General features: G+C 41.7%; 1 long non-coding RNA gene across 1 annotated transcript in view; it reads right to left on the bottom strand.

The window, feature by feature from the left end:
* Positions 1 to 9,752: 9,752 nt before the first annotated feature.
* The window catches only part of LOC127413671 (uncharacterized), a 93,546-nt gene continuing 78,565 nt past the window's right edge, over positions 9,753 to 24,733 (bottom strand). The window contains exons 2-3 of the long non-coding RNA XR_007892622.1: positions 15,906 to 15,974; positions 9,753 to 10,996 (exon numbers count right to left, since the gene is read on the bottom strand). This is a non-coding gene — a long non-coding RNA (uncharacterized LOC127413671). The remainder of the gene's footprint in view (positions 10,997 to 15,905; positions 15,975 to 24,733) is intronic.

The raw sequence follows: 24,733 nt of genomic DNA, 5'->3' as shown, positions 1-24,733 counted from the left end.
TACCCTCGTGCAGTTCTTTTAGTGCCTTGGCTTGGTGTACTTGCAAGAGAGCCATGGCGTGCAGGGCGGAGGCGGCTTGTCCAGCGGCACCGTAGGCCTTAGCCATCAGGGACGACATAAACCTACAGGCCCTGGATGGGAGTTTCGGGTGCCCGCTCCAGGTGGCATAAGTGCACCGTGAGCGCCTTATCCACCTGGGGGATCACTGAATACCCCCTGGCCGCTCCACCATCGAGGGTAGCGAGAGCAGGGGTGCTGAAAGATCGGGACCGGGCAGTGAAAGGTGCCTCCCACGATCTTGTCAGCTCCTCATGCACTTCTGGGAAAAAAGAAATGGGGGCGGGGCATGGCCGTGGTCAGCGCCCTGAGCCCAGGAACCAATCGTTGAGCTGCGAGGGTTCAGGGGGGAGTGGAGGGTCCCACTCTAGCCTGACCCTCACGGCCGCCCGGAAAAGCATGTCCGTCATTTCCATGTCGGCCTGGGACTGGGTGACCATCCCCGAAGGGGGAAGCCCAGTCAAAGCCTCCGCGTCCGACTGGACGAGCCCGCTCTCTGATGCTGCGTTCGATAACTCATCCACTTCCCGGGCTCCGAACGAGAGGTCGAACTCGCCCTGAGACGAGCCGGTGATCTCGTCTGAGCGTGCGATCGGGGCAAGCGAGCGTGCTGAGGAATGGTAGGTCCATGGGGGGATACCCGGCGGAGGTGGTCCCATTGAGGTCCCCAAATCGCCCCCAGTGCTAACCGATGCATCCTCAAACCCGTAGGTAGAAGGACCAGCGCAGTGAGCCGCTGGGGTGGCTTGCTTTCTTACGAATGCAAGCCGCAACTGCAATGTTGCCATGGCCATGTTCACGCATAAGGACATGATCCATCCATGAACGATGTCTCTGCATGGGCAGTGCCTAGACACGTAAGACAGCAATCGTGGCCGTCGGAAACAGAGCGATAAAGACTGCAACCAGGAATAACACACAAACGGAAAGGCATATTTAAAAAGACACGTCTTTAAAAAGACGTTCCGTGTGTGCCGCTCTTTTAGAAAGAAAATATACTCTATTAGAATATACTCTTTTAATATGTTCTGCCGAAGCGCCCAGGGGTGTTCTCTACAAACCACAGATGCAGAGGCGGAGAAGCCGCTGAAATGCACCGTAAAATCCAGCAGAGAGAGGTGAATGAACTCGGCGGATGAATTCAGCTCAATGAATAGAACCGCTCGGCTCCGAAGAGAAAATCTGAATGAGTGGTTGCATACCAGCTCCTTTTATATCTGTATGTCCGGGGTAGTGGCATGCAAATTCCACTCGCCAATTCTCATTGGCCTTTTAAAAAAAAAGATCAGAGGAGTTTGGGGCTCCTAAGAGTACACAACGTCGAGTGAGTGACAGATATGGAACAATGTAGACAGATTAAGGGCAGCAAATAAAGACACTTAATGGACCTTTGTCAGGGTAGATGGCATATTTGATTTAAAAGTATACTCAGTAAAATGTGTTTATGTTGTACTGGAATTCATATAGCTGCATAGATGCAACATTAAATGCAACATTATTCAAAGAAACAGAAGTTATTAGTTACCAGTGTAATTGTGAAAATGCATTTGCATTCAGTCCGATATAAAATCTGGATCCTGAAGCAAAACCAGTCTTAACTTTTTGAGGGAATGTATGTCTATCCATCATAGCGAAGTATAATAGCCTGTGTGTGTGTGTGTGTGTGGGGGGGGGGGGGGGGGGTGCGGAGATATCGAAATATCAATATATCGTGATATTTTTCTTTGCGATATTGTATCAGTATTTGCAGGCCAAGTATCTTTATTATTATTTAAATGTTTTCACATTATGGTGATTGGAATTTTTTTTTTTTCTCTTTGTCAAATTGATCTAGAAAATCAACAACAGTCCCTTAGAAGTTGCAGTTATCATGCTTTACACATAATCACCCACAGTTACTAAAATGTATTACAATTTTACATAACAAAGGTATTTTGACAAAAATGTTAGTATCACATTGTTAACCTTTTAGGTGAAATCTATTATACTTTGTGTATTGAAACTGTATTGTAATAAATAATGATTTTAAAGTGTTTAGGCTACTATTGTATTCATAAATACTATAATTTATTTTTAGAAAGACTAGCTACATTGACTTAACCACAGAAACAAGGACCCATTATGGTCTTATATGCTTATGGCTTTGCATTGTACATGGACATTAGGAATAAACAAGCCTTATTTCATAAACTGGCACTTTTATAGAGTACACTCTTATTAACAATGCATTTGTTGATTTGGTAACAGTTTTCTGAAGTCCAAAGATGACGAATGAGAAACTGAGTGAAATGTCGCAATATATCGTAGTTTTGAATAGCAGTACACCAAAAATAAAGAATCGCAATAATATCATATCGTGAACTAAATATCGATATGATACTGTATCGCCAGTTACCTTGTGAATCCCACCCCTAATAGTCTGTTCTCTGAAATAGTGATTATGCACAACATAAAATTAAAACACCCATGCTGCTCTCTTTGCTTTTGTAGTAAACAGGAAATGGTCAAATAGTAGCCTATATTACAGGATTCGGGTCTTATTCATTAAGCCTTATACAAATAAAGAAGAACAATGAGTCATCAAGGGCAAAACTCTAAAAATAGCCCCATACGCATGATTGTGTGTGTCTGTTTAAAACCTGCCTGTACTCTCTCATGGTGGCCTGATGTGTGTCTTTGTTGGTGTGTTTGTGTCTATGCATATTTTCTTTTTTCACTGTCTGCAAGTAGGGACACTTCAAGCAAACTTGTGGTTTTTCCAAAGAATGGAGCAATATCCTGCAAGCCAGCTGGTTAAGCCCTTGAACAAGACGGGAGGAGGGGGAGTGCTTATGCCTGTGAATGCTGAGAATCCTGAGCAATGACACTCTCAGGGCTCCAGAGCAGTCTTGACCAAGAAAAATAAACCTTGCCAAATCCACCTCACTACATCGATGTTTATAAATATTTCACCAAAATATACCCATTATCGAATCTCACAAAAACTGGTCAAGAACATGTCTGGCTAATGCAGTATTTCACTTCAAAATACAACAAAAGAAATTGTGGGACAAAATGAAAAGTGGGACACTTAAGCACTGGGACACTTAATTGTAAGACACCTAGTCTATCATTATGTATACATTCTTCCATTTCTACAAATCAGCATGAATTAAAAACAATATAAATGACTAATTATGAGAAAGTGTCTCACTTTCACCTGCATATACCATATATTTGATTTAGCTTATATATACAGTATATACATTTGCTTACATAAATATTACACTAAGTGTAAATTGCAACAAAAAGCATCTTCTTTGCACTAATTGCAAATAGTGGCAGATACTACTAATGTACAGTGGCAGATACTACTAACTTACAGTATAGGGGCATCACTACAGCATGTTTGTTGTGTTTATTTAGAGTCCCACAGACACCCTACACCAACCCCTACCCCTAAACCTAACCCTAACTTTAAAAAAAAGGAGCAAGTGTTGCTGCTAGTGTTGTGCGTTGAGCCCACCCCAGAATCCCCTTAGATCTGGCCCTGATTTAATTTCTCATTTTCTTTTTGGACACTATTGGCTAGGTTAAGGTGTTGGTTTAGAGTAAGGATGTCTGTTTTGTGTCAACATCTCATTTCATTTTAGATCACTATTGATTAGGTTTAGGTTAAAGTGTTAGGTTAGGGAGGTATGTTTTACTCATAAAAACCCCCATCTAATATTCATCTTAAAAACCTTGTCTGACAAAATTTCACTTGCTTTTGGCGCCCACCGCTGGACATTTCACTGGGAAACTGCAGCCAAACAAAAGATAGGACAAGGTGGGACAAAAGGCAGATTTGAACACAGGTTGTCTGCACGAAAAATCACATCCACACAATCGTAACACCCATCGGAATGTAATTCACCTTGTGGTCGTATTTGTTGTACTGTATTGTTAATTAGTCTAAATAATATGGAAAATTGACAATAGAACAAACATTGGGCCAAATATTGTAGTAGTATTAATCATATTTCGAAGTGACAGATGAATTTGCACCAAAATATAGTAGAGATTACTATAGGATGCTTGACCTTTGACATCAACAACAAAAGATGTGGGAAGCATTTTCTCCACCCTTTTAAAAGTTGATATTTATTTTACAATACTAACTATGCACAAGTATATGGTCAGCTGCATTTTTAAATTTATTTATTTATTTTTGCATTTAGCATTGTTTTATATTTTCTGCAAACCTATCGGAACAGACCTGCGACCTAGTTTTGGGTCTCGACCCACCAGTTGAGAACAGTGTTGGGGGTAACGCAATAAAAGTAACACACGTTACGTAATAACTTTTTTTTTTATTTATAAGTACCGCAATATTTTTTTTTATTTTAGACCATAATATCTGAGTTACTTTTTAAATAAAGAAATGCATTGCTTTTGTACACCTCTGCTGTCCCTGTATTGCAAGAAATCAGGGGTAAAAGTGTGCATGGGAAGGAGACGTAATGCATGACTGGCATTGTTGTTCTATAGAGTGTGAGGCCAGAGACTATTTAGCAGAAAGAGACGAGTCACTACTATTTAAATGAATGGTAGAAATTGGAATGCCCAACAAAGAACCTCTAGCGCCCAACAGTCAATGGATGTAGAAAGGAAGTCCCGCCTTACAGGTAAAAGAGCCAATCACCTTTTAGATACAGACATTATGACATTTTGGTAGCATTAAAAACGATTTCATTCAAGTTGTATCAAAATGCACCTTTGAAGTTGTGGCGTCTGTACTCACCGTGGATCAACTCAAAACAAGCGTGCACTGAAATGAAAGTGAAAAAAATTCATTTATTCATCAGACTTATTCCTTGAACATGTTAGACTGGCATTCCACACTGAATTTTATCCTAACTTCTGAAGAACATCTCAAGTTGACTCTGGCATTATCGATGGGCGCAGCAAGTTCAAGTGTTGGACTTTGCTGCTTTAGGTAAGACAATGGTTATTCTTCATTATTCATATTGGCTGCCATGTTGATGGAAAAACAAATAATGCATATTCATGTTATTGATTCTTTATTTTAAATATGACGTGAAGACCTACTTTCTAAATATCTGTTGTTGTTTTGACATGAGTGTTGTACAGTAGCTAGCATGTCCTGTAATGTCTCTTGTATGCAATGCATGGCTTATTTGTATGGAATGCATAGCATAGCAGAAGAGAAAGTGGCTGTGAGAAAAAAGTAACGAAAAGTAACGCAAAAGTAAAGTAACACTTTACATTCCATAAAAAAAAAATAATAACTTTTTAATTAATTAAGTTACTTTTTAAGGCAATATTCTAACAAGTTATTTTAAAAGTAACATTACTCAACATTGGCTAAGAAACACTTTGCTTTACGTAACCATAATAACAGCATATTCACTAAAACAATTGTTGAATGTTCATTATTATAAGATTCACTGATTTTCTCTCTAATTTTGTGTACATATTTCCATGACAAGTCCAGTCAGAACACATGTGATTTTGGTTGATGTATTTATTTAGAACTCAAAAAGTCTTATAGCATGTCCCAAATATTTAGATAGTAGGCCTCACGTACCCGCATATGGCCCCTCATGCACACTAACACATAACTCAACACATACTCTAAAACAGTAGTATTGTAAATTACAATGTTTTTCTTAATTATTCCTTTTATATACAGTGGGGTCCAAAAGTCTGAGATCACACTGAAAATCTGGAATTCAACATCTGATTTAAGTAGAAGTTTTAGGATTTTCCCAAAAGGGTAAAACAAAGAAATGTTATGATGGACATCACTGTATTTTGTCTAGAATACATGGTTTATGTGTGCCCTGCATGCATTATATACTGTACATGTGTGTCTCTCTGTGAAAAGTTGTCCAACAAAAGGCTTTTTCTGAAGGAGATCAGCTGTGGGACATGTTCACAAACAGAAGTCATTAAGGTACAAGCCTGCCATAAAACACTTAATCCTCCACAGATTACATTAGAGTAGGCTCCCTAAGACATTCATTTGAAGAGCTGTTTTCAATGCAGCACAGCAAAAATAATCTGAATCCTTATTTGAGCATTGACTTCAGTTCTTTCATCTTGTACTTTTGGAAAAAAAAAAAAAAATGTTTTGCCGGAAGTGGCTGCTGGCTGAGGACCACGACACCAAGGGAATCATCGATCTTGTGGTACTAGAACAGCTGATCTGTTGTCTGCCAGAAGGCAGAGTGGGTCCAGTGCCACCGCCCGGCATCGCTGGAGGAAGCCATCCAACTGGCTGAGGACCATGTATCAGCGTATCCGAGGACAGAGCCCTCCAACTCTCTCTCCCCTCCCTCTTGTTTTCCCCCTTCTCTTCTCTCTCACTCTGGCCACTGTCATGCAGCCCGTCCCGGTACCAAGGAGGTGAGGAAAGGTACCGCCAAAGCCAGCTTCCCATTTCTGGGGGGTTTTCCTGCTGCCGGTGACCCCGATGTCTCTTTGCTCTCCCTCTCAGGGGGTTGAAACCGCTGTCGCAAGTGCCGGACCAATGCACTGTGACGAAGATGGGATTATTGGTCCGGGTCCCGACACTCCATGGGCTGCCTCCAATCGAGCCGGAGTGTACAGAATACCTGTGAGTATCAAGGGAAGTACATATCAAGCTTTGCTGGATACTGGCTGTAATCAGACCGCTATTCAACAATGTTTGGTTCAAGACAAGGCTTTGGGCACCAATAAAAGGGTGAAGGTGCAGTGTGTGCATGGGATATATTCACAATTACCCTGTAGTGACACTCATTATTACATTTCGGGGGCAATAGCATAGAGTGGAGGCTGCGGTTAGTTCCTGCTTCACCCATCCACTAATTCTGGGGTCCAATTTGCCAAAATTTGAAACTCTGTTAAAAGGAATATGTGTGGATGGGTCCTGCGAGAAAGTTATTAGATGTGTGACATGCTGGCTGGGGAGGCAGAGCCAGGGCCGTCTATGTAAGCTCCACATCAGGATGATGCAAGGGAGGGGTAAGTCCTGACTTCCCCAGCCCTTAGAGGATTCCCTGCAAGGAATTGGAGCAGACGTAAGACACGCCTTCGACCAAGTGAAAGTAATTGATGGTCAATGCCTTCAGCCAGACATCAAACTCTCCTACCCATATTTTTCTATTATAAATTATCTGTTGTATCGAGTGAAGCAGGACACAGACAAAAGAAGATACAACCCAGTTGTTGATACTGAAGAGCCGTCAGGAAATGTTATTCCAGACGGCTCATCATAACCCGATGGTGGGTCACTTAGGGTGAGAAAAAACACTAAGCCATCTAATGTCCCGTTTCTATTGGCTGGGGATTCACAGGGATGTTTGCAGATGTGTGCGGCATGCCATGAATGTCAGCTGCTGAATCCCCGGCCACCCCAATAGCGCCTTTGCACCCGCTTCCTTTGATCGAGGTCCCCTTCGAAAGAATTGGTATGGACTTCATCGGGCCATTAGAACGGATGGCACATGGACATCGCTTTGTGTGTTCTGGTGGACTATGCAACCTTTTTCTTCCCAGAAAAATGAAGAGGTCTTGTTATTGAACTGAGACCCAGTGTGACGGGTTGAGAAAGGGAATGGACAAATGGAAGCTGTGGACAGAAATGTTTAGAGGCCTTCAGTCGAAGTGTAAGAAATGGTTGGGAGTGAACAAGAGAAATACATGGTTGGAGAAAATGAGTTATATAGAGGGAGAGAGAAATGTGTGATTACTCAGTGCTGGGAATGGACACAGAAAACACACATTACTAATAAAAGGAAAATATATTAAAAAAGGAGAATGATAAATGATTAAAGCAGTGTGTGGAAGCTACTTTGAAACAGTTATTTGCCAAGCTACAAGCTACTCATAGTAAACAGTAGTAAAACTACAATCAAGATCATTTTTGTGAAGGTAGTTAGCTACCAATATAACAAAGTGTAGCTAACCAAATTTAAGCCATTTCAGGAGACACTGGGCAGCTTCTAATTATCTAGCTATTTTGCTATCTTTTTTTAACCAACTCATTTGGATGAACTGTTTGAATGCTAAATTCATCAAAATGAATTAGATTACAATAATTCAGACTTTCCAACTCAGTTTAGGGGGGCACACTTCATTATTGCCAGCGTTCAGTCACCTGAAAAGCTACGAGTGCTTTACAATGTGTAAAAAAAAAAAAAAAAAAAAAAAAAAAAAAAGAATGCCAGTGTAATGTTTTGCAATGCTACATAGTTACTCATTGGAAAAAGTTGCTTGTTACTAAAAAGGCAAAAAACCCCCAGAGATTTTCATGCTACTGAAAAATACAAAACAAGTAGCATACGGGCTTAATTTGTGCAAGAACTAACCGGATCCAACACCTCCAGAATTGGACCTATTCTGCACCTGTTTTAGTGGATCCCCCACCTCATTTGCCTCTGAAAGCAATTTATGCTATGACCTGTACACACAAGTATAGTGATTATGATGTTGTCAGTAACTTGCAACGCCCCGCAAAATGTAAAAGAAACACAAGGATGTCATTGATTTGTTTATCATTAGTGTAGTCTATGTCACTTCTTATCATGTCACGCACAACTGCATGCTGTTTGTTGAGTTCAGGTTGAGTTTCTTTTCAGTCCACCTAAATTCAGAGCAGAGTAAATTCCTTGCAAAATAATGTTAAGTTTTCATTCAACCAGTAAACTCAGTGGACCTGTGGCAGCGGGGGCATGGTCAAGCGTCCATCAAGGGGGAGAGAGAGCGGTGAGTGTGCATACACCTGAGCCAAATTATGACTAACACCTGTCTCTAATTGTAGTGAAATTGGGGAGAGCGGCATAAAAGGACCATGCCAGCGCCAGTTCGAGAGAGAGAGCCAGAGATCGAGAGTCCCGCTGAGTAGTTGATGTGTTAATGTGAAGCTAAAGAGTTAATGTAAAGCTAATGAGATACTGTGAAGCTATTGAGTTATTGTGAAGCTGTAAGCTCAGAAAGTTGACAATTAAAAATTGTCAGAAACATTGCCAGAAACAAGTTAGTTAGATAGATAGATAGATAGTTATTCCCTAACACTGGCTAGAGTAATTTCACCTTTTTTATCTAATGTTAAGCTAAAGCCATTTGTGAAAGATACAGAAATGTTATTAACTGAAGTGGCAATGACAGGCCAAGCATGTATACAGTATTTCTTCATTATTATGGTGTCTCTGATTTATGATCTAATTTCTTAATTGTTCTAGTGGGGAAACAAGATGAATTACTGTCCAGTATTTTTTTTTTTTTTTTCCTGCCGTTCCTTTGAACTGGCCATGGGCAATAAAGCCTAATTTCTGCCACAATTTCCTGTCTTTGGGTTTGAGGTACTCAAACAAAAGTGAACAAAAGAACACTATGAATGAGCAACAGTAACATGAAAAGTGTGCATACTTAAAAATACACATGCAAAGCACATTGTTCTCTTTGTAAAAACTTTACTTAGTTAATACATGTTTGTGATGAAGGTTGTGCAAGGATAGGCTGGAGGGAAACATGCTATTTTCCCATAGTTGTGGCTCAGATGAGGGCTTTATTTAAATTAGCTTTTGACAATCAGCATGCATACTGGATAGAAAAACACCTTGTCATCTGACTAGGGGACAGTTCCAGCCTTCATCCTCCAGAGAGAGCCAACAAGTGACCTTAAACAGGCACATTTAATTCAGCTCAGTAAAGAGTGGATGTAAAAATAATTTATAATCTTATTTATTTATCACACATTATACATATACAGTGAAATTCTTTTTTTCACATATCCCAGCTAAGCTGGGGTCAGAGTGCAGGGTCAGCCATGATATGGTACCCCTGGAGCAGATAGGGTCAAGGGCCTTGCTCAAGGGCCCAACAGTGGCATCTTAGCAGTGCTGGGGCTTGAACCCCCAACCTTCTGATCAGTAACCCATTGCCTTAACTGCTGCCCCACCACTGCCCCAAAATGTCTGTCAATACTCTTAAAAGGTAAATTGGCAATTATAACAGGGAAAAGCAATATTAACTAGTATTTAGTAGCTACATGTAGCGAAGTTGAGAAATTTCATGAAATTTAACTCTGGTCATGGGTTGGACGTGGCCCCTTTAATATCGGAGATTTGCAACACCTGCTTTCCGACACTCCTCGTGTTGCACATGTTTGCTGGTTAAAGACGTGAGAGTTATATTTGAAGGATGCATATGGATTGCATGTGTGGAGTTTGATCATGTTTTGTGCAAACATGTGAGGACTGGGAATGTACATTTAGAATTAATCATATCTTATTTAATAATTTATCACCCAGAGTGTTTACAATTAAGTATAAAATAATGAGAATTTTATTGTTTTAAACTGTTATACATGTCCTTAAAGCCTGGTTAAAAATGCATAAAATGCTTTGAATGATTTAAGCATGTGTTAAATGCATAAAATGCTTTGAATGATTTAAGCAAGTACTTAAGAATTTCTTTTGACATTAGCCTCTACCATATTTCGTTGAACCATTTAATTTTTTTATTTTTTTTTACATATACCCCATCAACTACTGTTTTTTTTTTTTTTTAACAGCCATCAGAATAAAAACCCCAAAAAGATATTTTTGTATCCTGTGTTGTTTCTTTACAACCCACCGGCTACATTTTTGGTACCAGGATTACCCCATCTGACTGTTGGGAGCCTATAGGTCATTTTTATTTATTCTTGTTTTTTTTTTTTGTTTTTTTTGTTTTTTTTTGTTTGTTTTGTTTTGCGTGTTCATCTTGAAATATGGTAGAGGTGAAGATAGGTGCCTGTGGGACACAGAGTGAAGGAGGCTGTCTTCAGTGGTGCAGTGGTCCAGTGAACAGGTGTCTGCAAAAGGTGACATGGTGAGGTGATGAGACTGCTGGACAAAAGAGAGTGGGCACCTGAGTTCTGCTGATTCCACAGGGGTACTGTTTGTTGAGACACCTATCCAGTGACTTTCTATAAGCAAGAAAAGAAGTGTATTATACAGACATTCAACAACCTATCCTTTGCTTTCAACATTGCAGACTGATATAGACACTTTTTGTTTTGCCCACAAGTGAACAGGGATAATTTACATTTTTCAAAATGTCACAATCTGATGATAATAGTCCAGGATTACAAAACACTGATGATGAACATGGTGCAGGTAGTAGTATGCATGATGTTCAGGGACAGATTCAAGAACTCAACAGAAAGCTTGACAAGACCATGGCAGCTATCGCCAATTTGAGTAAAGAGCCAACCTGGTCTTATGTATATGTCTCAAGAAAGCTTCACATCCAACCATTTAGTGGTGATTTCAGCAAAGATGGGAGATATGTTGATGAGTTCATTGACAAAGTAGACAGGGTACTACATGCTAGAAATCAGACCACAGACCGTTAGACCTCGTACTCTCCCTCCTAAAGGATGCAGTCTTAGAAGAGGTCAGATTACAGACGGGAATTAAACAAATTGACCATGTGACCTCTTTGTGTACTTGAGGGAAGCTTTCTGAGAAAAGCGCAGTGTGTCTCAGTTATTGCAAACATTATGTAGCCATAACCAAATGGAAGGAGAGGATGTTTGTACATACTCTCATACTTTGTCCCAAATTCTGATTTCTATCCTGAAGCAGTCTTTAAATGCAATACCAAATGGGAATTTGGCAAATCGAGAATAATTCACTGAGAGGATTAGGGACGCAGGCCTTAAAGGGAGCTTCGTAAACTTGTGAGAGACAACCACAGTCAACACTAACTGAAGTGAGAGATGAAGCCCTTATGTGGTCTCTAGAAGATCCTAAATCTCGTGTCACAAAATAATTCAGCAGCAGAAATGTTGTGTCTGAGACAGCAGAACCTCAGTGCGCTGCTGTTGTATACCTGAGAATACCCTGCTATTCTTGAAGAAGTTTTAATTTGTAAATTTCAATTTCAATCGTAGCAGAACAAGGAAAAGCTATAGGAGAGCTAACACAAGCTGTCGAGAAACTCACTTTGCAGTGCACAAGTCAGAACCTGTGGCTCACTGTAAACCCAGGATGCAGCCAAGATTAACAGATAATGGTCAGCCAATATGTTTCTGCTGTAATGGTGTAGGACACATAGCTAAGAGGTGTGTGAAGAAAAACAAACAGACTGTCACAGAGAATGCTAAATCATCAGTGCAACAGTGAAACTTGCACCCTCGCTGGCTATGAGCCAGGCAGTGCAAAGGCAGTCCATAGGCTCAGCCAATATTGAAACTTGTCATGACCGACTAATCTAAAGATTAGTAGGGTAATGGCTTCTTGTTTACTTGATACAGGAAGCCAAGTCAGTACTATTTCTGAGAGTTTCTTCAGAGAACACCTGTCTGGGAGGATGAATATATGTTGTCCACAGCAGGTTGGCTGAAGATTACAGCTGCCAATGGTTTAGACATACCTTACCTAGGTTATCTTGAGTTGGAGGTTGAAACCATGGGTATTACCCTACCAGAGTGTGGTTTTCTAGTTGTCAGAGACTCACAAAACTCTTAAACTTTAGCTGTACCAGTCCTCATTGGCATGAACATCATTAGCAGATGTAGACAACTGGTTTACGCAGTTTGATACTACCCTAGGTGGAGATTTGTAGTCTGATTGGAGGGAGGCATTTCAGCAGATGCAGAGTGTCAGCAGTCTAGAGAAGTGAAGCGTAGTCCGAGTAGCTGTAAAATACATGGTACACTGTAACACTTTCCCAGTTAATCGGACAAGAGGAAATGGGAGACGGCATTCTCAGTCTCAAATACAGTCTTTATTCAGACAAACGAAAACACACTTTTTAGCTGAACATAAATGAAGGCAGAGCTTTTCAGCCAAACAGAAATCTCTGCTGTTTCTCTGCCAAACAGGGCACACACACTCAGGATCAGTTTTTTCCTCTGGGCTTCCCATCTCCTTTTATATCTCCCCAACGGCGCTCACTGAAAAACAGAACAGCTGTTAGGGAAATTACACACAGGTGCGAGTCCTTCCAATTCATTCCTCCTAGCCTCACCCCCCATTCACAAACCAGCGCTCGACCACGCCCCCATCACCACATACACATACCTGCTTCATCAATTACAATGGTAATGATAAAGGGAGCAAAGAGTATGTTAAATGATGGTTCACGGAACTTCCTGTTAGAACCATCGAACACATGCTTACCTGGCGGTCTGATTGTTGTTCCCTCCCTTGTATCTTGAGAAAAACTTGTTTCCTGTATAGGTTGTGAAATTCTCACCAGAAGGTATCTGGTTACAGACCAGAACCCGACTCGCTACTCTGCCTCGTGTCGAGAGTGTGATGTCCAATGAGACGTGAGGTGAGATTTCAGAGAATTTCTGCTGATATTGAAGAGATCAGTGTAAACAGAAAAGACTGTCAGTAATTGGAGGACAGCTCCAAAGAGTTTCTCAACAAGCTACACATTGGTGGTACTCCTGAACAGCAGGCAGAGCTAAATGATTTGTTGATGAAGTACTCTGATCTTTTTGCTCTCGAGGATGAAGACCTGGGTTTTATCAACAAATTGCAACATGAGATTCACTTGCTGGATGATGTACCGGTGGCCCAGCCTTATAGGCGTATCCCACCCGCTTAGTATAGGGAAGTCAGAGAACATATCACCAAGCTCCTTAAGAAAGGAGTGTTCCAAAAAAGCATTAGTGCTTATGCTTCACCTATCGTGCTAGTTAGGAAAACTGATGGCAGTCTCAGGCTTTGTGTTGATTACAGGCAGCTGGACTCAAAGACCAAGCGAGACGTGTTTCCTATGCCTAGGATAGATGAAAGCTTTGATGCACTACAAGGAGCAAAGTTATTTTCTTCCATTGATTTAGCTAGTGGATATCATCAGTTTGCTGTCCACGAGCGAGACAAGCATAAGACTTGCATTTACGACTCCATTTGGGGTTTGCAATGGACCTTTGACCTTTCAACGTCTTATGCAGGCTTCCATGGGTGATCTAATTTTCCATATTATGCTAGTGTACCTTGATGACATACTAGTGTACTTGCCACTTTCCCAGAGCCCTTGCAGAGACTGGAAGTAGTCTTTAACAGACTAAAAGAAACAGGTCTCAAAGTTAAGCCCGAAAAGTGTCAAGAAGTAACTTTCTTAGATTATCAGATCTCAGCTCAAGGTATTGGTACTCATCCAGGTAAAGTTGAAGCGGTCAAGCAATGGAAAATTCTCATTACAGTTAAGGAATTACGCTCATTCTTATGGGTTCTGTAGTTACTACATAAAGTTCATTTAGGGTTTTTATAGAATTGCTAGTCCCCTCCATGATTTAGTGAGCTTGTGTATCAAACAGTTTGGCGCCACAAAGAGATAGTTTAGTGCTTTGTGGTCATCAGAGTGCCAATCAGCATTTGTGCTGCTGAATGAGAAGCTTACTTCTGCTCCTGTGTTCTGTCTTTTTTTCACATTGGAGACTGATGCAAGCAGTGAAGGCCTGAGCGCTGTCTTATACCAGCAGCAGGGTGAGTGTTAGAGAGTTTTAGCTTATGCCAGAAAGAGAATTTTTAAAGCAGAAAAGAATGACAGAAATTACAGTAGCATGAAGCTTGAGCTACTGGCCCTGAAGTGGGCTATCTCTGAAAAATTCTGTGATTATCTACTGGGTTCCAAGTTTGTGTTTATAACAGATAACAAACCTCTGTGCCATCTTAAAACATCCAAGCTCTGTGCAATTGGGCAAAATTGGATCACTCAATTAGCTGTCTTTGATTTTAAGGTGAAATGCTACCCAGGATGGTATAATGCAGCTGCTGATGCCCTCTCTAGGCAGCCATCAGCAGGGCAGCCTGCCACTCCTGAGGATGCAGAATATGATGACTGTATTGCCATCTGCAATATAATAAAGAAAGTAACAGCCTTAGAGCCTGACTTAGTGATGGCTGGTGAAAAGTGCTGTAGGGTTAGACAGATTTGTGCTTTAGAGTGTGGAGTAGAGGAAGGAGATAACCCTCACAGAAGTAAGCCTACTCTGCTGGGTTATACAACAGCTGAACTGAAGGATTTTCAAATGAAAGTTCCCACTCTCAGTTCTTTTAGAACACTTTGGGAACATAAACAAAAGCCCAAAACTCATGAGAGATCTGGTCTATTAAAGTCTGTACTGTCACTGATAAAGCAGTGGAAGTGTGTTAGAGAACTGGATGGCTTGCTTTATTGCATTGTGAATGATCAACATCGTGGTGAATGTCAAGAGCTGCCCTTACCCTCATGTCTAAAAGAACAGGTCATTGAAAGTGTTCATGACAGTATGGGACATCAGGGCATTGAGCACACACTTAACCTGTTGAGGCAATGATGCTTCTGGGCTGGCATGTATAATGATGTGGAGCAGTGGATCAAAAAGTGTCAAAGGTGCATCTTAACCAAGATGCCACAGCCAAGGATTCATCCTCCTATGAAACCATTTCTGGCTTCAAGGCCCCTTGAAGTAGTGGCAGTAGATTTTACTGTGCTTGAACCTGCCTCTGATGGCCGTGAGAACTTGTTAATTGTGACTGATGTTTTCACAAAGTTCACACAGGCGTTTCCAACCAGGGGGCTGATACCACTGCTAATATCCTTCTGAAAGAGTGGTTCATGGAAAAATGGTGTGCCTGAAAGATTGCACTCTGATCAGGGCAAACATTTTGAAAGCGATGTGATTGCTAAGCTGTGTTAAATGTATAGTATAAAGAAAACCCGCACCATACCATATCGGCCTTAGGGTAACACTCAGTGCAAGTGCTTTAACAGAATGCTCCATAAACTATTACATACACTTCAGCCTGAATAGAAAAGGTGTTGGCCAGAACACCTTCCTGAGTTGGTTTATGCTTATAATGTAACACCACATGCAACCAATGGATACTCACCACCACATTACTTGCTGTTTGGAGTCAACCCTCATCTTCCAGTAGATGCACTGTTAGGTCAAGAGCAAACTGTAGACAGAAAACATGATTGGTTAGTGATTCACCAAGACAGATTTAAAGAAGCTCATGAAAAAGCCAGGGAATACACTGAACACAAGGCTGCTGATAGGCTTGCCCCTTTGACCCGTTCTCCCACAACACCACAATCGAGGGGAAAATCTGTTTCTGAGGAGGTTGAGGTTGTGCATTCTGATCCTGATTTTGTTGTGCTAGAAGAGGTCACATATCCTCGTCTGCAAGAGACAGAGAATGTGAACCCTGAAAACCCGGTGTCAGCCACTGAAGCTCTTATAGGTGAACCTGTTCTGATTTCAGAGAACATTAAACAACAAGGTTCAGTACCAGAGAGAGTTGAGTCTAGCAATGACACAGCTCCTAGAGTGTCTGGTTCAGAGAGGGTTGAGCCTGACACTGGCACAGCTCCTAGAATGTCTGAACCAGAGATGAAAAATCCTGTACCAGCACCAAGAAGAACTAAAAAAGCCAATTCTGGCATACACTCAAACCTTGTAATGAGCCAAAATAAGCATGCAATGCTGTTTCACTCAGTCCTGAAATATTCTCTCCGGTGTTAACAAGCCTGGGTAGTGTGTTCTTTAGAGAAGTGGTTAAAGTAGTGAAAAATATGTATTAAGTCATCGGGAAAATGACTTTTAGCAGGGGACTATGTAGCCAAGTAAATTTCATGAAATTTAACTCTGGTCATGGGTTGGATGTGGCCCCTTTCAGACTTTAAGAAGTTTTGTGACACCTGCTTTCCGGCACTCCTTTTATTGTGCATGTGTGCTGGTTAAAGATGTGAGAGCATGCGTTGGGCAGGGGAACTCCCAGTTTATTCTGTTGCTAATTCTTTGGATAAATATCAAATTTTACATAAAATGTTCAGAAGAGTTGTATTTTAAAATGTAGTGTTTGTTATGGGTTATTTTTGAAGGATGTATATGGATTGCATGTGTGGAGTTTAACCATGTTTTGTGCACACGTGAAGACTGGGTGTGTAAATTTATAATTAATAATATCTTTTTTAATGATTAATAGCCCACAGTGTGAATGTGTTTGTGGCAGCGGGGGCATGGTCAAGCATCTCTCCGGAGAGAGAGAAAGCGGTAAGGGCGCTTACACCTGAGCTAAATTATGTCTAACACCTGTCTCTAATTTCAGTGAGCATGGGGAGAGCGGCATAAATAGGGCCACGCAGCACTCAGACGGGAGAGAGAGACTGGACACGAAAAAGCCGAGCCAGAACCAAGATTTTGGAATATGAAAGTTTACTTATGAAACAGTGTGTGATAGTGTTTAGCTTAGTGTTTTAGGAAAGACTGTGTATCGGTGTTGTGTACAGGGAATAATAAAGCCTCACCCTAAGAAGGAAAGCTGCTTCTCGCCTCCTCTTTTACAGTGTTATGAGAATTTTATTGTTTTAAACTGTTAAACATGTCCATAAAACCTGGTTAAACATTCATAAAATGCTTTGAGTGATTTAAGCAAGTACTTAAATGCATAAGATACTGTGAGTGTTCAAGCATGTTTAAACATGTATTAAGTGCTGAAGCATATGGGTAGGCTAATGCCCTGTTTGTATTTTCTTTTGACATTAGCCTCTACCGTATTTCATTTTTGTATTTCATTTCCATTTTCCATTTTACTATTTTTTTTTTTTTATATATATATATATATATATACAGCCCCATCGACTGCTGTTTTATTCATCGACCCCCTCTTTTTTCAACAGCCTTCAGAATAAAAACCCTAAAATATATTTTGGTATCCTGTGCTGTTTCTTTACAACCCACAGGCTACATACATTAATTAGTATAGACTAAACTAAAGGAGGGAAAAGCTTTTTGCCTGGTAAAGAAATACATTTTTTAAAAGAGTTTCATTCATTAGTGACCAAACACTGAAGGTGCATAAGCACCTATTGTATCTGTTAGTTTTCTTTTTTCATTATTCTGCCATTGCATCTACTACCAAGTCTATGCAGCCCATAGAACCATTTGGAGAAAAGTTATAAAATCTGGCACTCTGATAGAGGACAATCTGTATTTATTTCATAGCAAACTTGGGGTCTCTATCTTTAACCATCTAGCACTACCAGCTCAAATTTGCACTTATTTTTATGCTAATAACTTTTGAACGGCAAGGCCAAGAAAAAAAAGTCATTGGTGGGCCTTTTTGATGATAGATGCTGTGTGCTTAACTCAGTTTAGCAGTGAGAATTACCCCTAGGAATCTGAAGCTGCTGACCCTCTCTACAATGTCTACAATGTGTTTCTGCCAATCCACACACGCTGGGGTCTGTTGGTTAGGAAATCCAGGATCCAACTGCACAATGTGGCATTCAGTCCCTGATCTAGTAGTTTGTGGATCAGCTTGGTTGGGATGACAGAGTTAAATTCCGAACTATAATCCACAAATAATAGCCTCGCATAACAGTTTTTATTGTCCAGGTGAGCCAGAGTGGTGTAAAGTGTGAGTGATATGGCATCCTCAGTGGATCTACTGTGGCGGTAGACAAACTGCAGTGGGTCCAAAGTGTCCGATATGGTGTTCTTACTGTGTTCCGGAACCAGCCTCTCAAGGTATTTCATTGCAATGGGAGTTAGTGCCACTGGGCAATAGTCATTAAGGCAGCTAACTTTGTTTTTCATTGTAACAGGGATAATGGTAGTGTTTTTGAAGCAGGCTGGTACAGTTGAGCTTTTTAAGGTGCTAAATATGTCCATAAAGACAGCAGCCAATTGCTCACTGCATGTTTTTAAAACACATCCTGAAATTCCGTCCGGACCAGCATCTTTGTGAATGTTGACTCGGTTAAAAGTTTTTCTCACATCTGCCACAGAGACGGTAAAACTGTTGTCATGCAGCGCTGCGGGAGCTTGCACTGGAAGATCTTTATTTGCAAGCTCCAAACGGAAAACGAGTTCAGTTCGTCAGGGAGAGATGCACCAGCAGATGTGAATGCCCATGTTTGCGGTTTATAATCCATTAAAATTTAGATTCCCTGCCACAACCGACATGTGTCTTGAGTGCAGTTAAACTGTAATTCCACTTTCTTGCTGTATTCCCATTTCATGCTAGTGATGGATTTCCGGAAGTCGTACTTACATGTCTTGTACGCATCCATGTCTCCAGACTGAAATGCGCAGGTGCGTTCATGGATCTTATTTTGGATTTTGGGGGTAATCCATGGTTTCTGGTTAGGAAATGAGCAAACTGTTTTATTGGGTATGCAGTCACTTACACAGTACTGAATGAAGTCTGTGACCACTGTGGCATACTCGTCCAGATCAGAAGATGAGTTTCTGAACATGTTGCAGTCCACCAATTCAAAGCAGTCATGAAGCTTTTCTTCCACTTCTGGTGTCCAGCACTGCACCGTACGCGTCACAGGCTCCTCTCGCTTGAGTTTCTGTTTGTAGACTGGGAGCTGCAGAATCGAGGCATGATCTGACCTTCCGAGGTGCGGACGCTGTAGGGAACGGTATGCTCCTTTATGTAAGGTGTAGCAGTGGTCGAGAGTGTTTGGGCCTCTGGTGAGGTAGGAGATTTGCTGGTGGTATTTTGGATAGATATTCCTGAAGTTGGCTTGGTTAAAGTCCCTCGAGATAATCAACAGTCCATCGGGGTGCTTGTTCTCAGTGACAACGTGGTACAGTTCGTTCAAATCGCTGTGTGTGTTCCCTTGGGTTGGGATGTAAACTGCGGACTTGAGCACAGCCGAGAACTCCCTGGGCAGGTAGAATGGTCGGCATTTGATCATAAGGTAATCAAGGTCCGGAGTGCAGTTCTGTGAAATTACTTCCACATTCGTACACGATGTGTTGTTTAAAGAAATCATATGCCTCCTCTCTTTTTTCCCCTGATGAATCAGTCTGATCTGCACGGTAGATTGAGAAGCCCTTGGGCTGGACCACATGGTCCAGTATGCTGGCGGTGAGCCATGTCTCCTTAAAGCAGAAAACACAGCAATTCTGTAGATCTCTTTGGAATTTAAGTCGTCCCCTGAGATCATCCAGTTTGTTGTCCAGAGACTGAACGTGGACAGGAAAATGCTGTGCATCGGAGGTCGTAGCCCATGGTGTTTCATTCTCACCTGTACACCGGCCCTGAGGCCCTGTTTCCAAGCTCGCGTCTTCTGGGTGGACTCAGGTGAGTCGTGTCGGCCATGTTGTTCATGGGAGAGTGAAGGTAGCAACTCCAGCTCTCTAATGCCAAAAATTGCATCTAGTCGGACTGTTTCACTTATTATCAGAAGTGTTTGCCGGTCATAAGTGATGAGAGAGTAAACTGGCAGGAAGAATAGCAACCCATACATTTTTATATTGTTTTTCCTAAATCAGATACAAAGGAGGCTATGTGCATTTAAATATCTTTGCAATGAATCTTATGAGGTGTGCTTGGCCCCATAATTGCTGCCAATCAGCAATAAAAAGCAATAAGCCAAGAGAAGGTGTGCATTACACTGATTTTACCATGGTTAAAGACCCTATGAAATCACTTGAAAAGCTTAATTTTCTTTCCTGTGCAAACATAGTTTCTTCTATAGGAACTTTTAAAAGGAAATATGACTTTTGCAATCCAATTGTCACATGTGAAAAACAGTATATTTACGCTAGATTATCTGCTAAAGTTTGACCTTGTTTAGGCAGCATGTTAAACATTACACTACCCAGGCTTTAGCTAATTCAACACTCTGTATGGTAATATATTGCTATCACTCTTCCTCTCTATGACCACTGGCCTTTGATAAACAATAGTTGATCCAGAGTGCATCGGTAAGTGTGTGTGTTTCAGTATCTGATGGTGCATGCAGTGTGAGGAAGAGCTCTTGCAGCTCTGTCCTTGTTTACTCTGAATGTTCCAGATCGCTGATGTTTAATGTCATCAAGGATTTTCTCTTTTCAGACGGGCTTTACATAAGCTTCTATAAGATGTGAGCTTTGTGTGTGTGTACAGTATGTGTATGTGTCCTTCTGAAAGATGGTGTCTAGAGTACATTGTGAGGAAACTCAGGCATTGCATCCATCTTGCTTGTAAAAGTGATAAAAAGAGTAAAAGATTGTAAAAAGTACAGATAAGTTCTACTTAAGTTTAAGCAGTGGCTCTCAAAGTTTTTTTTTTATTTTTTTTTTTTACTTTTTGTACATGGTATGAAATACGGTAGAGGCTAATGTCAAAAGAAAATACAAACAGGGCATTAGCCTACCCATATGCTTAACTCTTAAATAGTTATCACCATGTTTGGGTGGGACACGTTTCTGAACACCAAATAGGCATCATTTACATATAAATGTGGGCAACCATTTTTTAATGGTTTCTGACAAAGATAAGGATTTTAAAATGAGTCATTTTTGCAGCTATGTTTCAATAGATGAGTCATTTTGGGGAGGAAGTTTTGAGTTCTGAAAGTTATGATATGTTTTCATTTCACATAGTACTCTTATCTCAAAAGATCAAGGAAAATGTATTTCCTCATAATATGGCCCCTTCATTGTAATATAGTGTACTGTTTAAAGTAGAGCACAAGAAATAAAACAGTCCCCTTCAATCTGCTCTCCAACAAACCTCCACCCAGAGGCACTGACTTCACAAAGAATGTATTAGCTGATGAACATCTGCAAGCCATTGATGCTGTTGTTTAGAGGGCCGAGCCAGGCAGTGCTCAGCATTGTGTCCGGGTCACATGACGGGGTCAGAACATCGTTTGGAGGTGCAGAGAGCCGCTGAGACCATCCTCCCATTTCATGCTTAACAGAGTTTTATCGTCCCCAGTACTTCTCCAGACATCAGGTTCATCAGCACTAGAGACTTTGCCCTGAGAAGAAAATTACAGTTCTTCCAAAAGAGAGCTTCATACCCCTGAACTATAAGTACATTTTCATGGCTTATTCTAAAGACAGTGCATCAGCAATTTGGTCAAATATTGGTGTTGCATGTCCAAAATGACGCATGTATACAAGACAGGATACAATAGATAGTACTACTAAGTACAAAATATACATATATACAAAGATAACAATAAACAACCAAAATAATTACCAAACAATAAGGTGACAGTGCAAGTGATGAGTTTGGAGAGATCAGTGCAAATTCAAGTTGCAAGAGTAACAGTGTAGAGTACAGTATCATTATTGATATTCGCAATCTCATGCATGAGAAAATGTATTTTATTTTTAAACAACTAGCTCAACCAATTAATCTTCTTCAGTTTGGAACACATTATGTAGAGCCTGTTTTTTATTGCCAGCACCTTGTCAGTCAACAACATTAAGATCTGAACTTTATATTGTTCATATATGGTGTTATGAAGCAACAGCGTTTGGCAGCCGCTTTAACTAATTTTTGTTAGTAACACGTATAGAAAGACCAGATAAAAATTTTGTTTTGAATATTTCTCAAAATACAAAATCAACTTCACATTTAGTAAAATTTCTTCTTTGGCTCTTCTTTTGTTTCCACAAAAGACTTTAATGAGAAACATAGGCTGTGTCCGAAACCAAAGATAGCTGTCTTGTTGCCTCTCTGCCCTATCAGTCAATGATACAACAGACAGCGTTTGGTAGAAGGCACCTCCAGAAACTGGTTTTGGACAGGCTACTGAGGCAGCATAAGATCACATCGTTGCTAGGATACCAGCAACTGATTATCGCCATCTGGTGTCCTTTAAAGATAACGCGTCTACTTCATTCATCCAACTGAACCAAAAATGGTCTAATAATTTAGAAAAAAATCAAGATAGTTTTGGCAATAACCAAGTGCATATTTAATAAATATAATATTGGAAAAGTTGGAAAATGTGGGGAAAACATACATTTATACACAAATTGGCTATCAACCGCCTCTTTGGCCACCATTTTTTTTTTCTTCAGCTCAACAGTTCTGGATCCGCGTGCACAGGATTGTGGGATTTGATAGACAGCTAAAGATACATTTATGCTGCCTTCAAAAATCTATCAGATGAAGGTATCTCAGTAGACAGGATGTGACATGAACATTGGATTCGGATATGCCTTGGTCCCTTCCTATCTCCATATACAACCTCCGGAGGCAGCATTTTCCTGGTTTCGGATGCAGCCATACAGTATTTGTACAAATATAAATCTAAATGAAAAATAAAAAAAAGGCATTTAACGTCCATTTATGAATCAAGAAATATACAGTGAACTGTGTGTAAAACATTTTAAAGTATGGTTCCCAATCTGTCACTCACTCGACGTTGTGTCAATGTAGTGACACTAGGGGTCGCTCTTGGGAGCCCCAAACACTTTCGAGAAAAGGCCAATGAGAATTGGCGAGTGGAATTTGCATGCCACTCCCCTGGACATACGGGTATAAAGGAGCTGGCTCACAACCACTCATTCAGATTTTTTCTTCTGAGCTGAGTGGTTGATTCTCACAAGCTGAATTTCACTGCCGGTCCATTCACCTCTTAAGAAGCGTATGCTGTTGGATATAAGGCGCAGTTCAGTGGCTTTCTCTCCCTCTGCGCGATCAATGCAGAATACGCCCCTGGGTGCTTCAACAGCCTTAAAAGAGTATATATTCTCAACAAAGAGTATATTTTCCTCTAAAAGAGCACACATTGATGGACAGCATCTTTTTAAAGATGCCTTTCCGTCTTTGTGTAATTCCTGGGTGCGGTCGATATTTCTCCACCTCCGATGGCCACGATCGCTGCATCACGTGCCTGGGCCATAATCACGTTGAGGCAGCGTTCGTGGATGGTTCATGTTCTCATTGCGAGAACATGACCATGGCAACGTTGCGGTCGCGGATTTCCTTCTTCCGGGGGAAAGCCACTCCAGCTGGCCCCCGCGCTGGGCCTTCTACCTACGGGTATGAGGCCTGGTCGGTTGACGCTGGAGGTGATTTGGAGGCTCCAATGGGTACGGCTCCGCCGGGTAATCCCCCACGGACCGCCCATTCCCCAGCACGCTCATTTGCACCGGTCCAGTTCTGGGATGAGACAGGCAGCTCACCTCAGTGCCAGCCTAATGTCTCTTTTGGAGCTCATGAGATAGATGAGGTTTCGATTGCAGCATTGGAGAGCGTGTCGGTGATGTCGGACGCTGAGGACTCGACTGGGCTGCCACCTTCGGGTGTGCCCATCCGGTCTGAGGCCGAAGCGGAGCTGACCGCCATGCTTGCCCGGGCTGCCGCGAGTGTTGGGCTGGAATGGAACCCTCCACCCATCCCTGAGCCCTCGCGGCTTGACGATTGGTCCCTGGGTTCGAGGCACCGCTCACGGCGGCTCCACCTCAGCCCGAGTCAAGCCCTCGGCCCCGGTGTAGAGGCCCCCACAGGAAGCTGACGCCCCCCACCTCATGGTCCGGCACTAAGACCCAGAAGAAGGCTCCTAAGCACCCCTGAGACAGACGACCCGGAGAGGAAGATGTCCGCTGGAACCCTGGAGCTGGTGTCCAGACCACTCCATCCCCCGGTGGAGGGCTGGGAGGAGAATCTTTTGTTCTCTTTTGTCTTTCATTTGCCGCACCCTGGATGGGCTGTGGTACCCGCACTGTCAAAAAAATAGCGGTTTCCTCTCTCCTTGGGTCACACAGCTACCGTTCATGGCCGCCGTTTTCATGGCGACCGGACACCGAGCATTTGCAACCAGGGCGCTACGAACACGGGTCCCCCACCTTCGCGCGCCTGGCCACACAACATTCACACCCCCGGCCAGCCGGTTGTGATGAGTTACGAGGACGTCCATAGAGGCCCTCCTTCTCTCTCGCCGACCCGCACGGAGCAAGGTAAGTGCTTTG

This window comes from Myxocyprinus asiaticus, chromosome 23, assembly GCF_019703515.2.
Source record: "Myxocyprinus asiaticus isolate MX2 ecotype Aquarium Trade chromosome 23, UBuf_Myxa_2, whole genome shotgun sequence".
NCBI classification, from domain to species: Eukaryota; Metazoa; Chordata; class Actinopteri; order Cypriniformes; family Catostomidae; genus Myxocyprinus; species Myxocyprinus asiaticus.
This window is presented reverse-complemented; position numbering and strand designations above follow the sequence as displayed.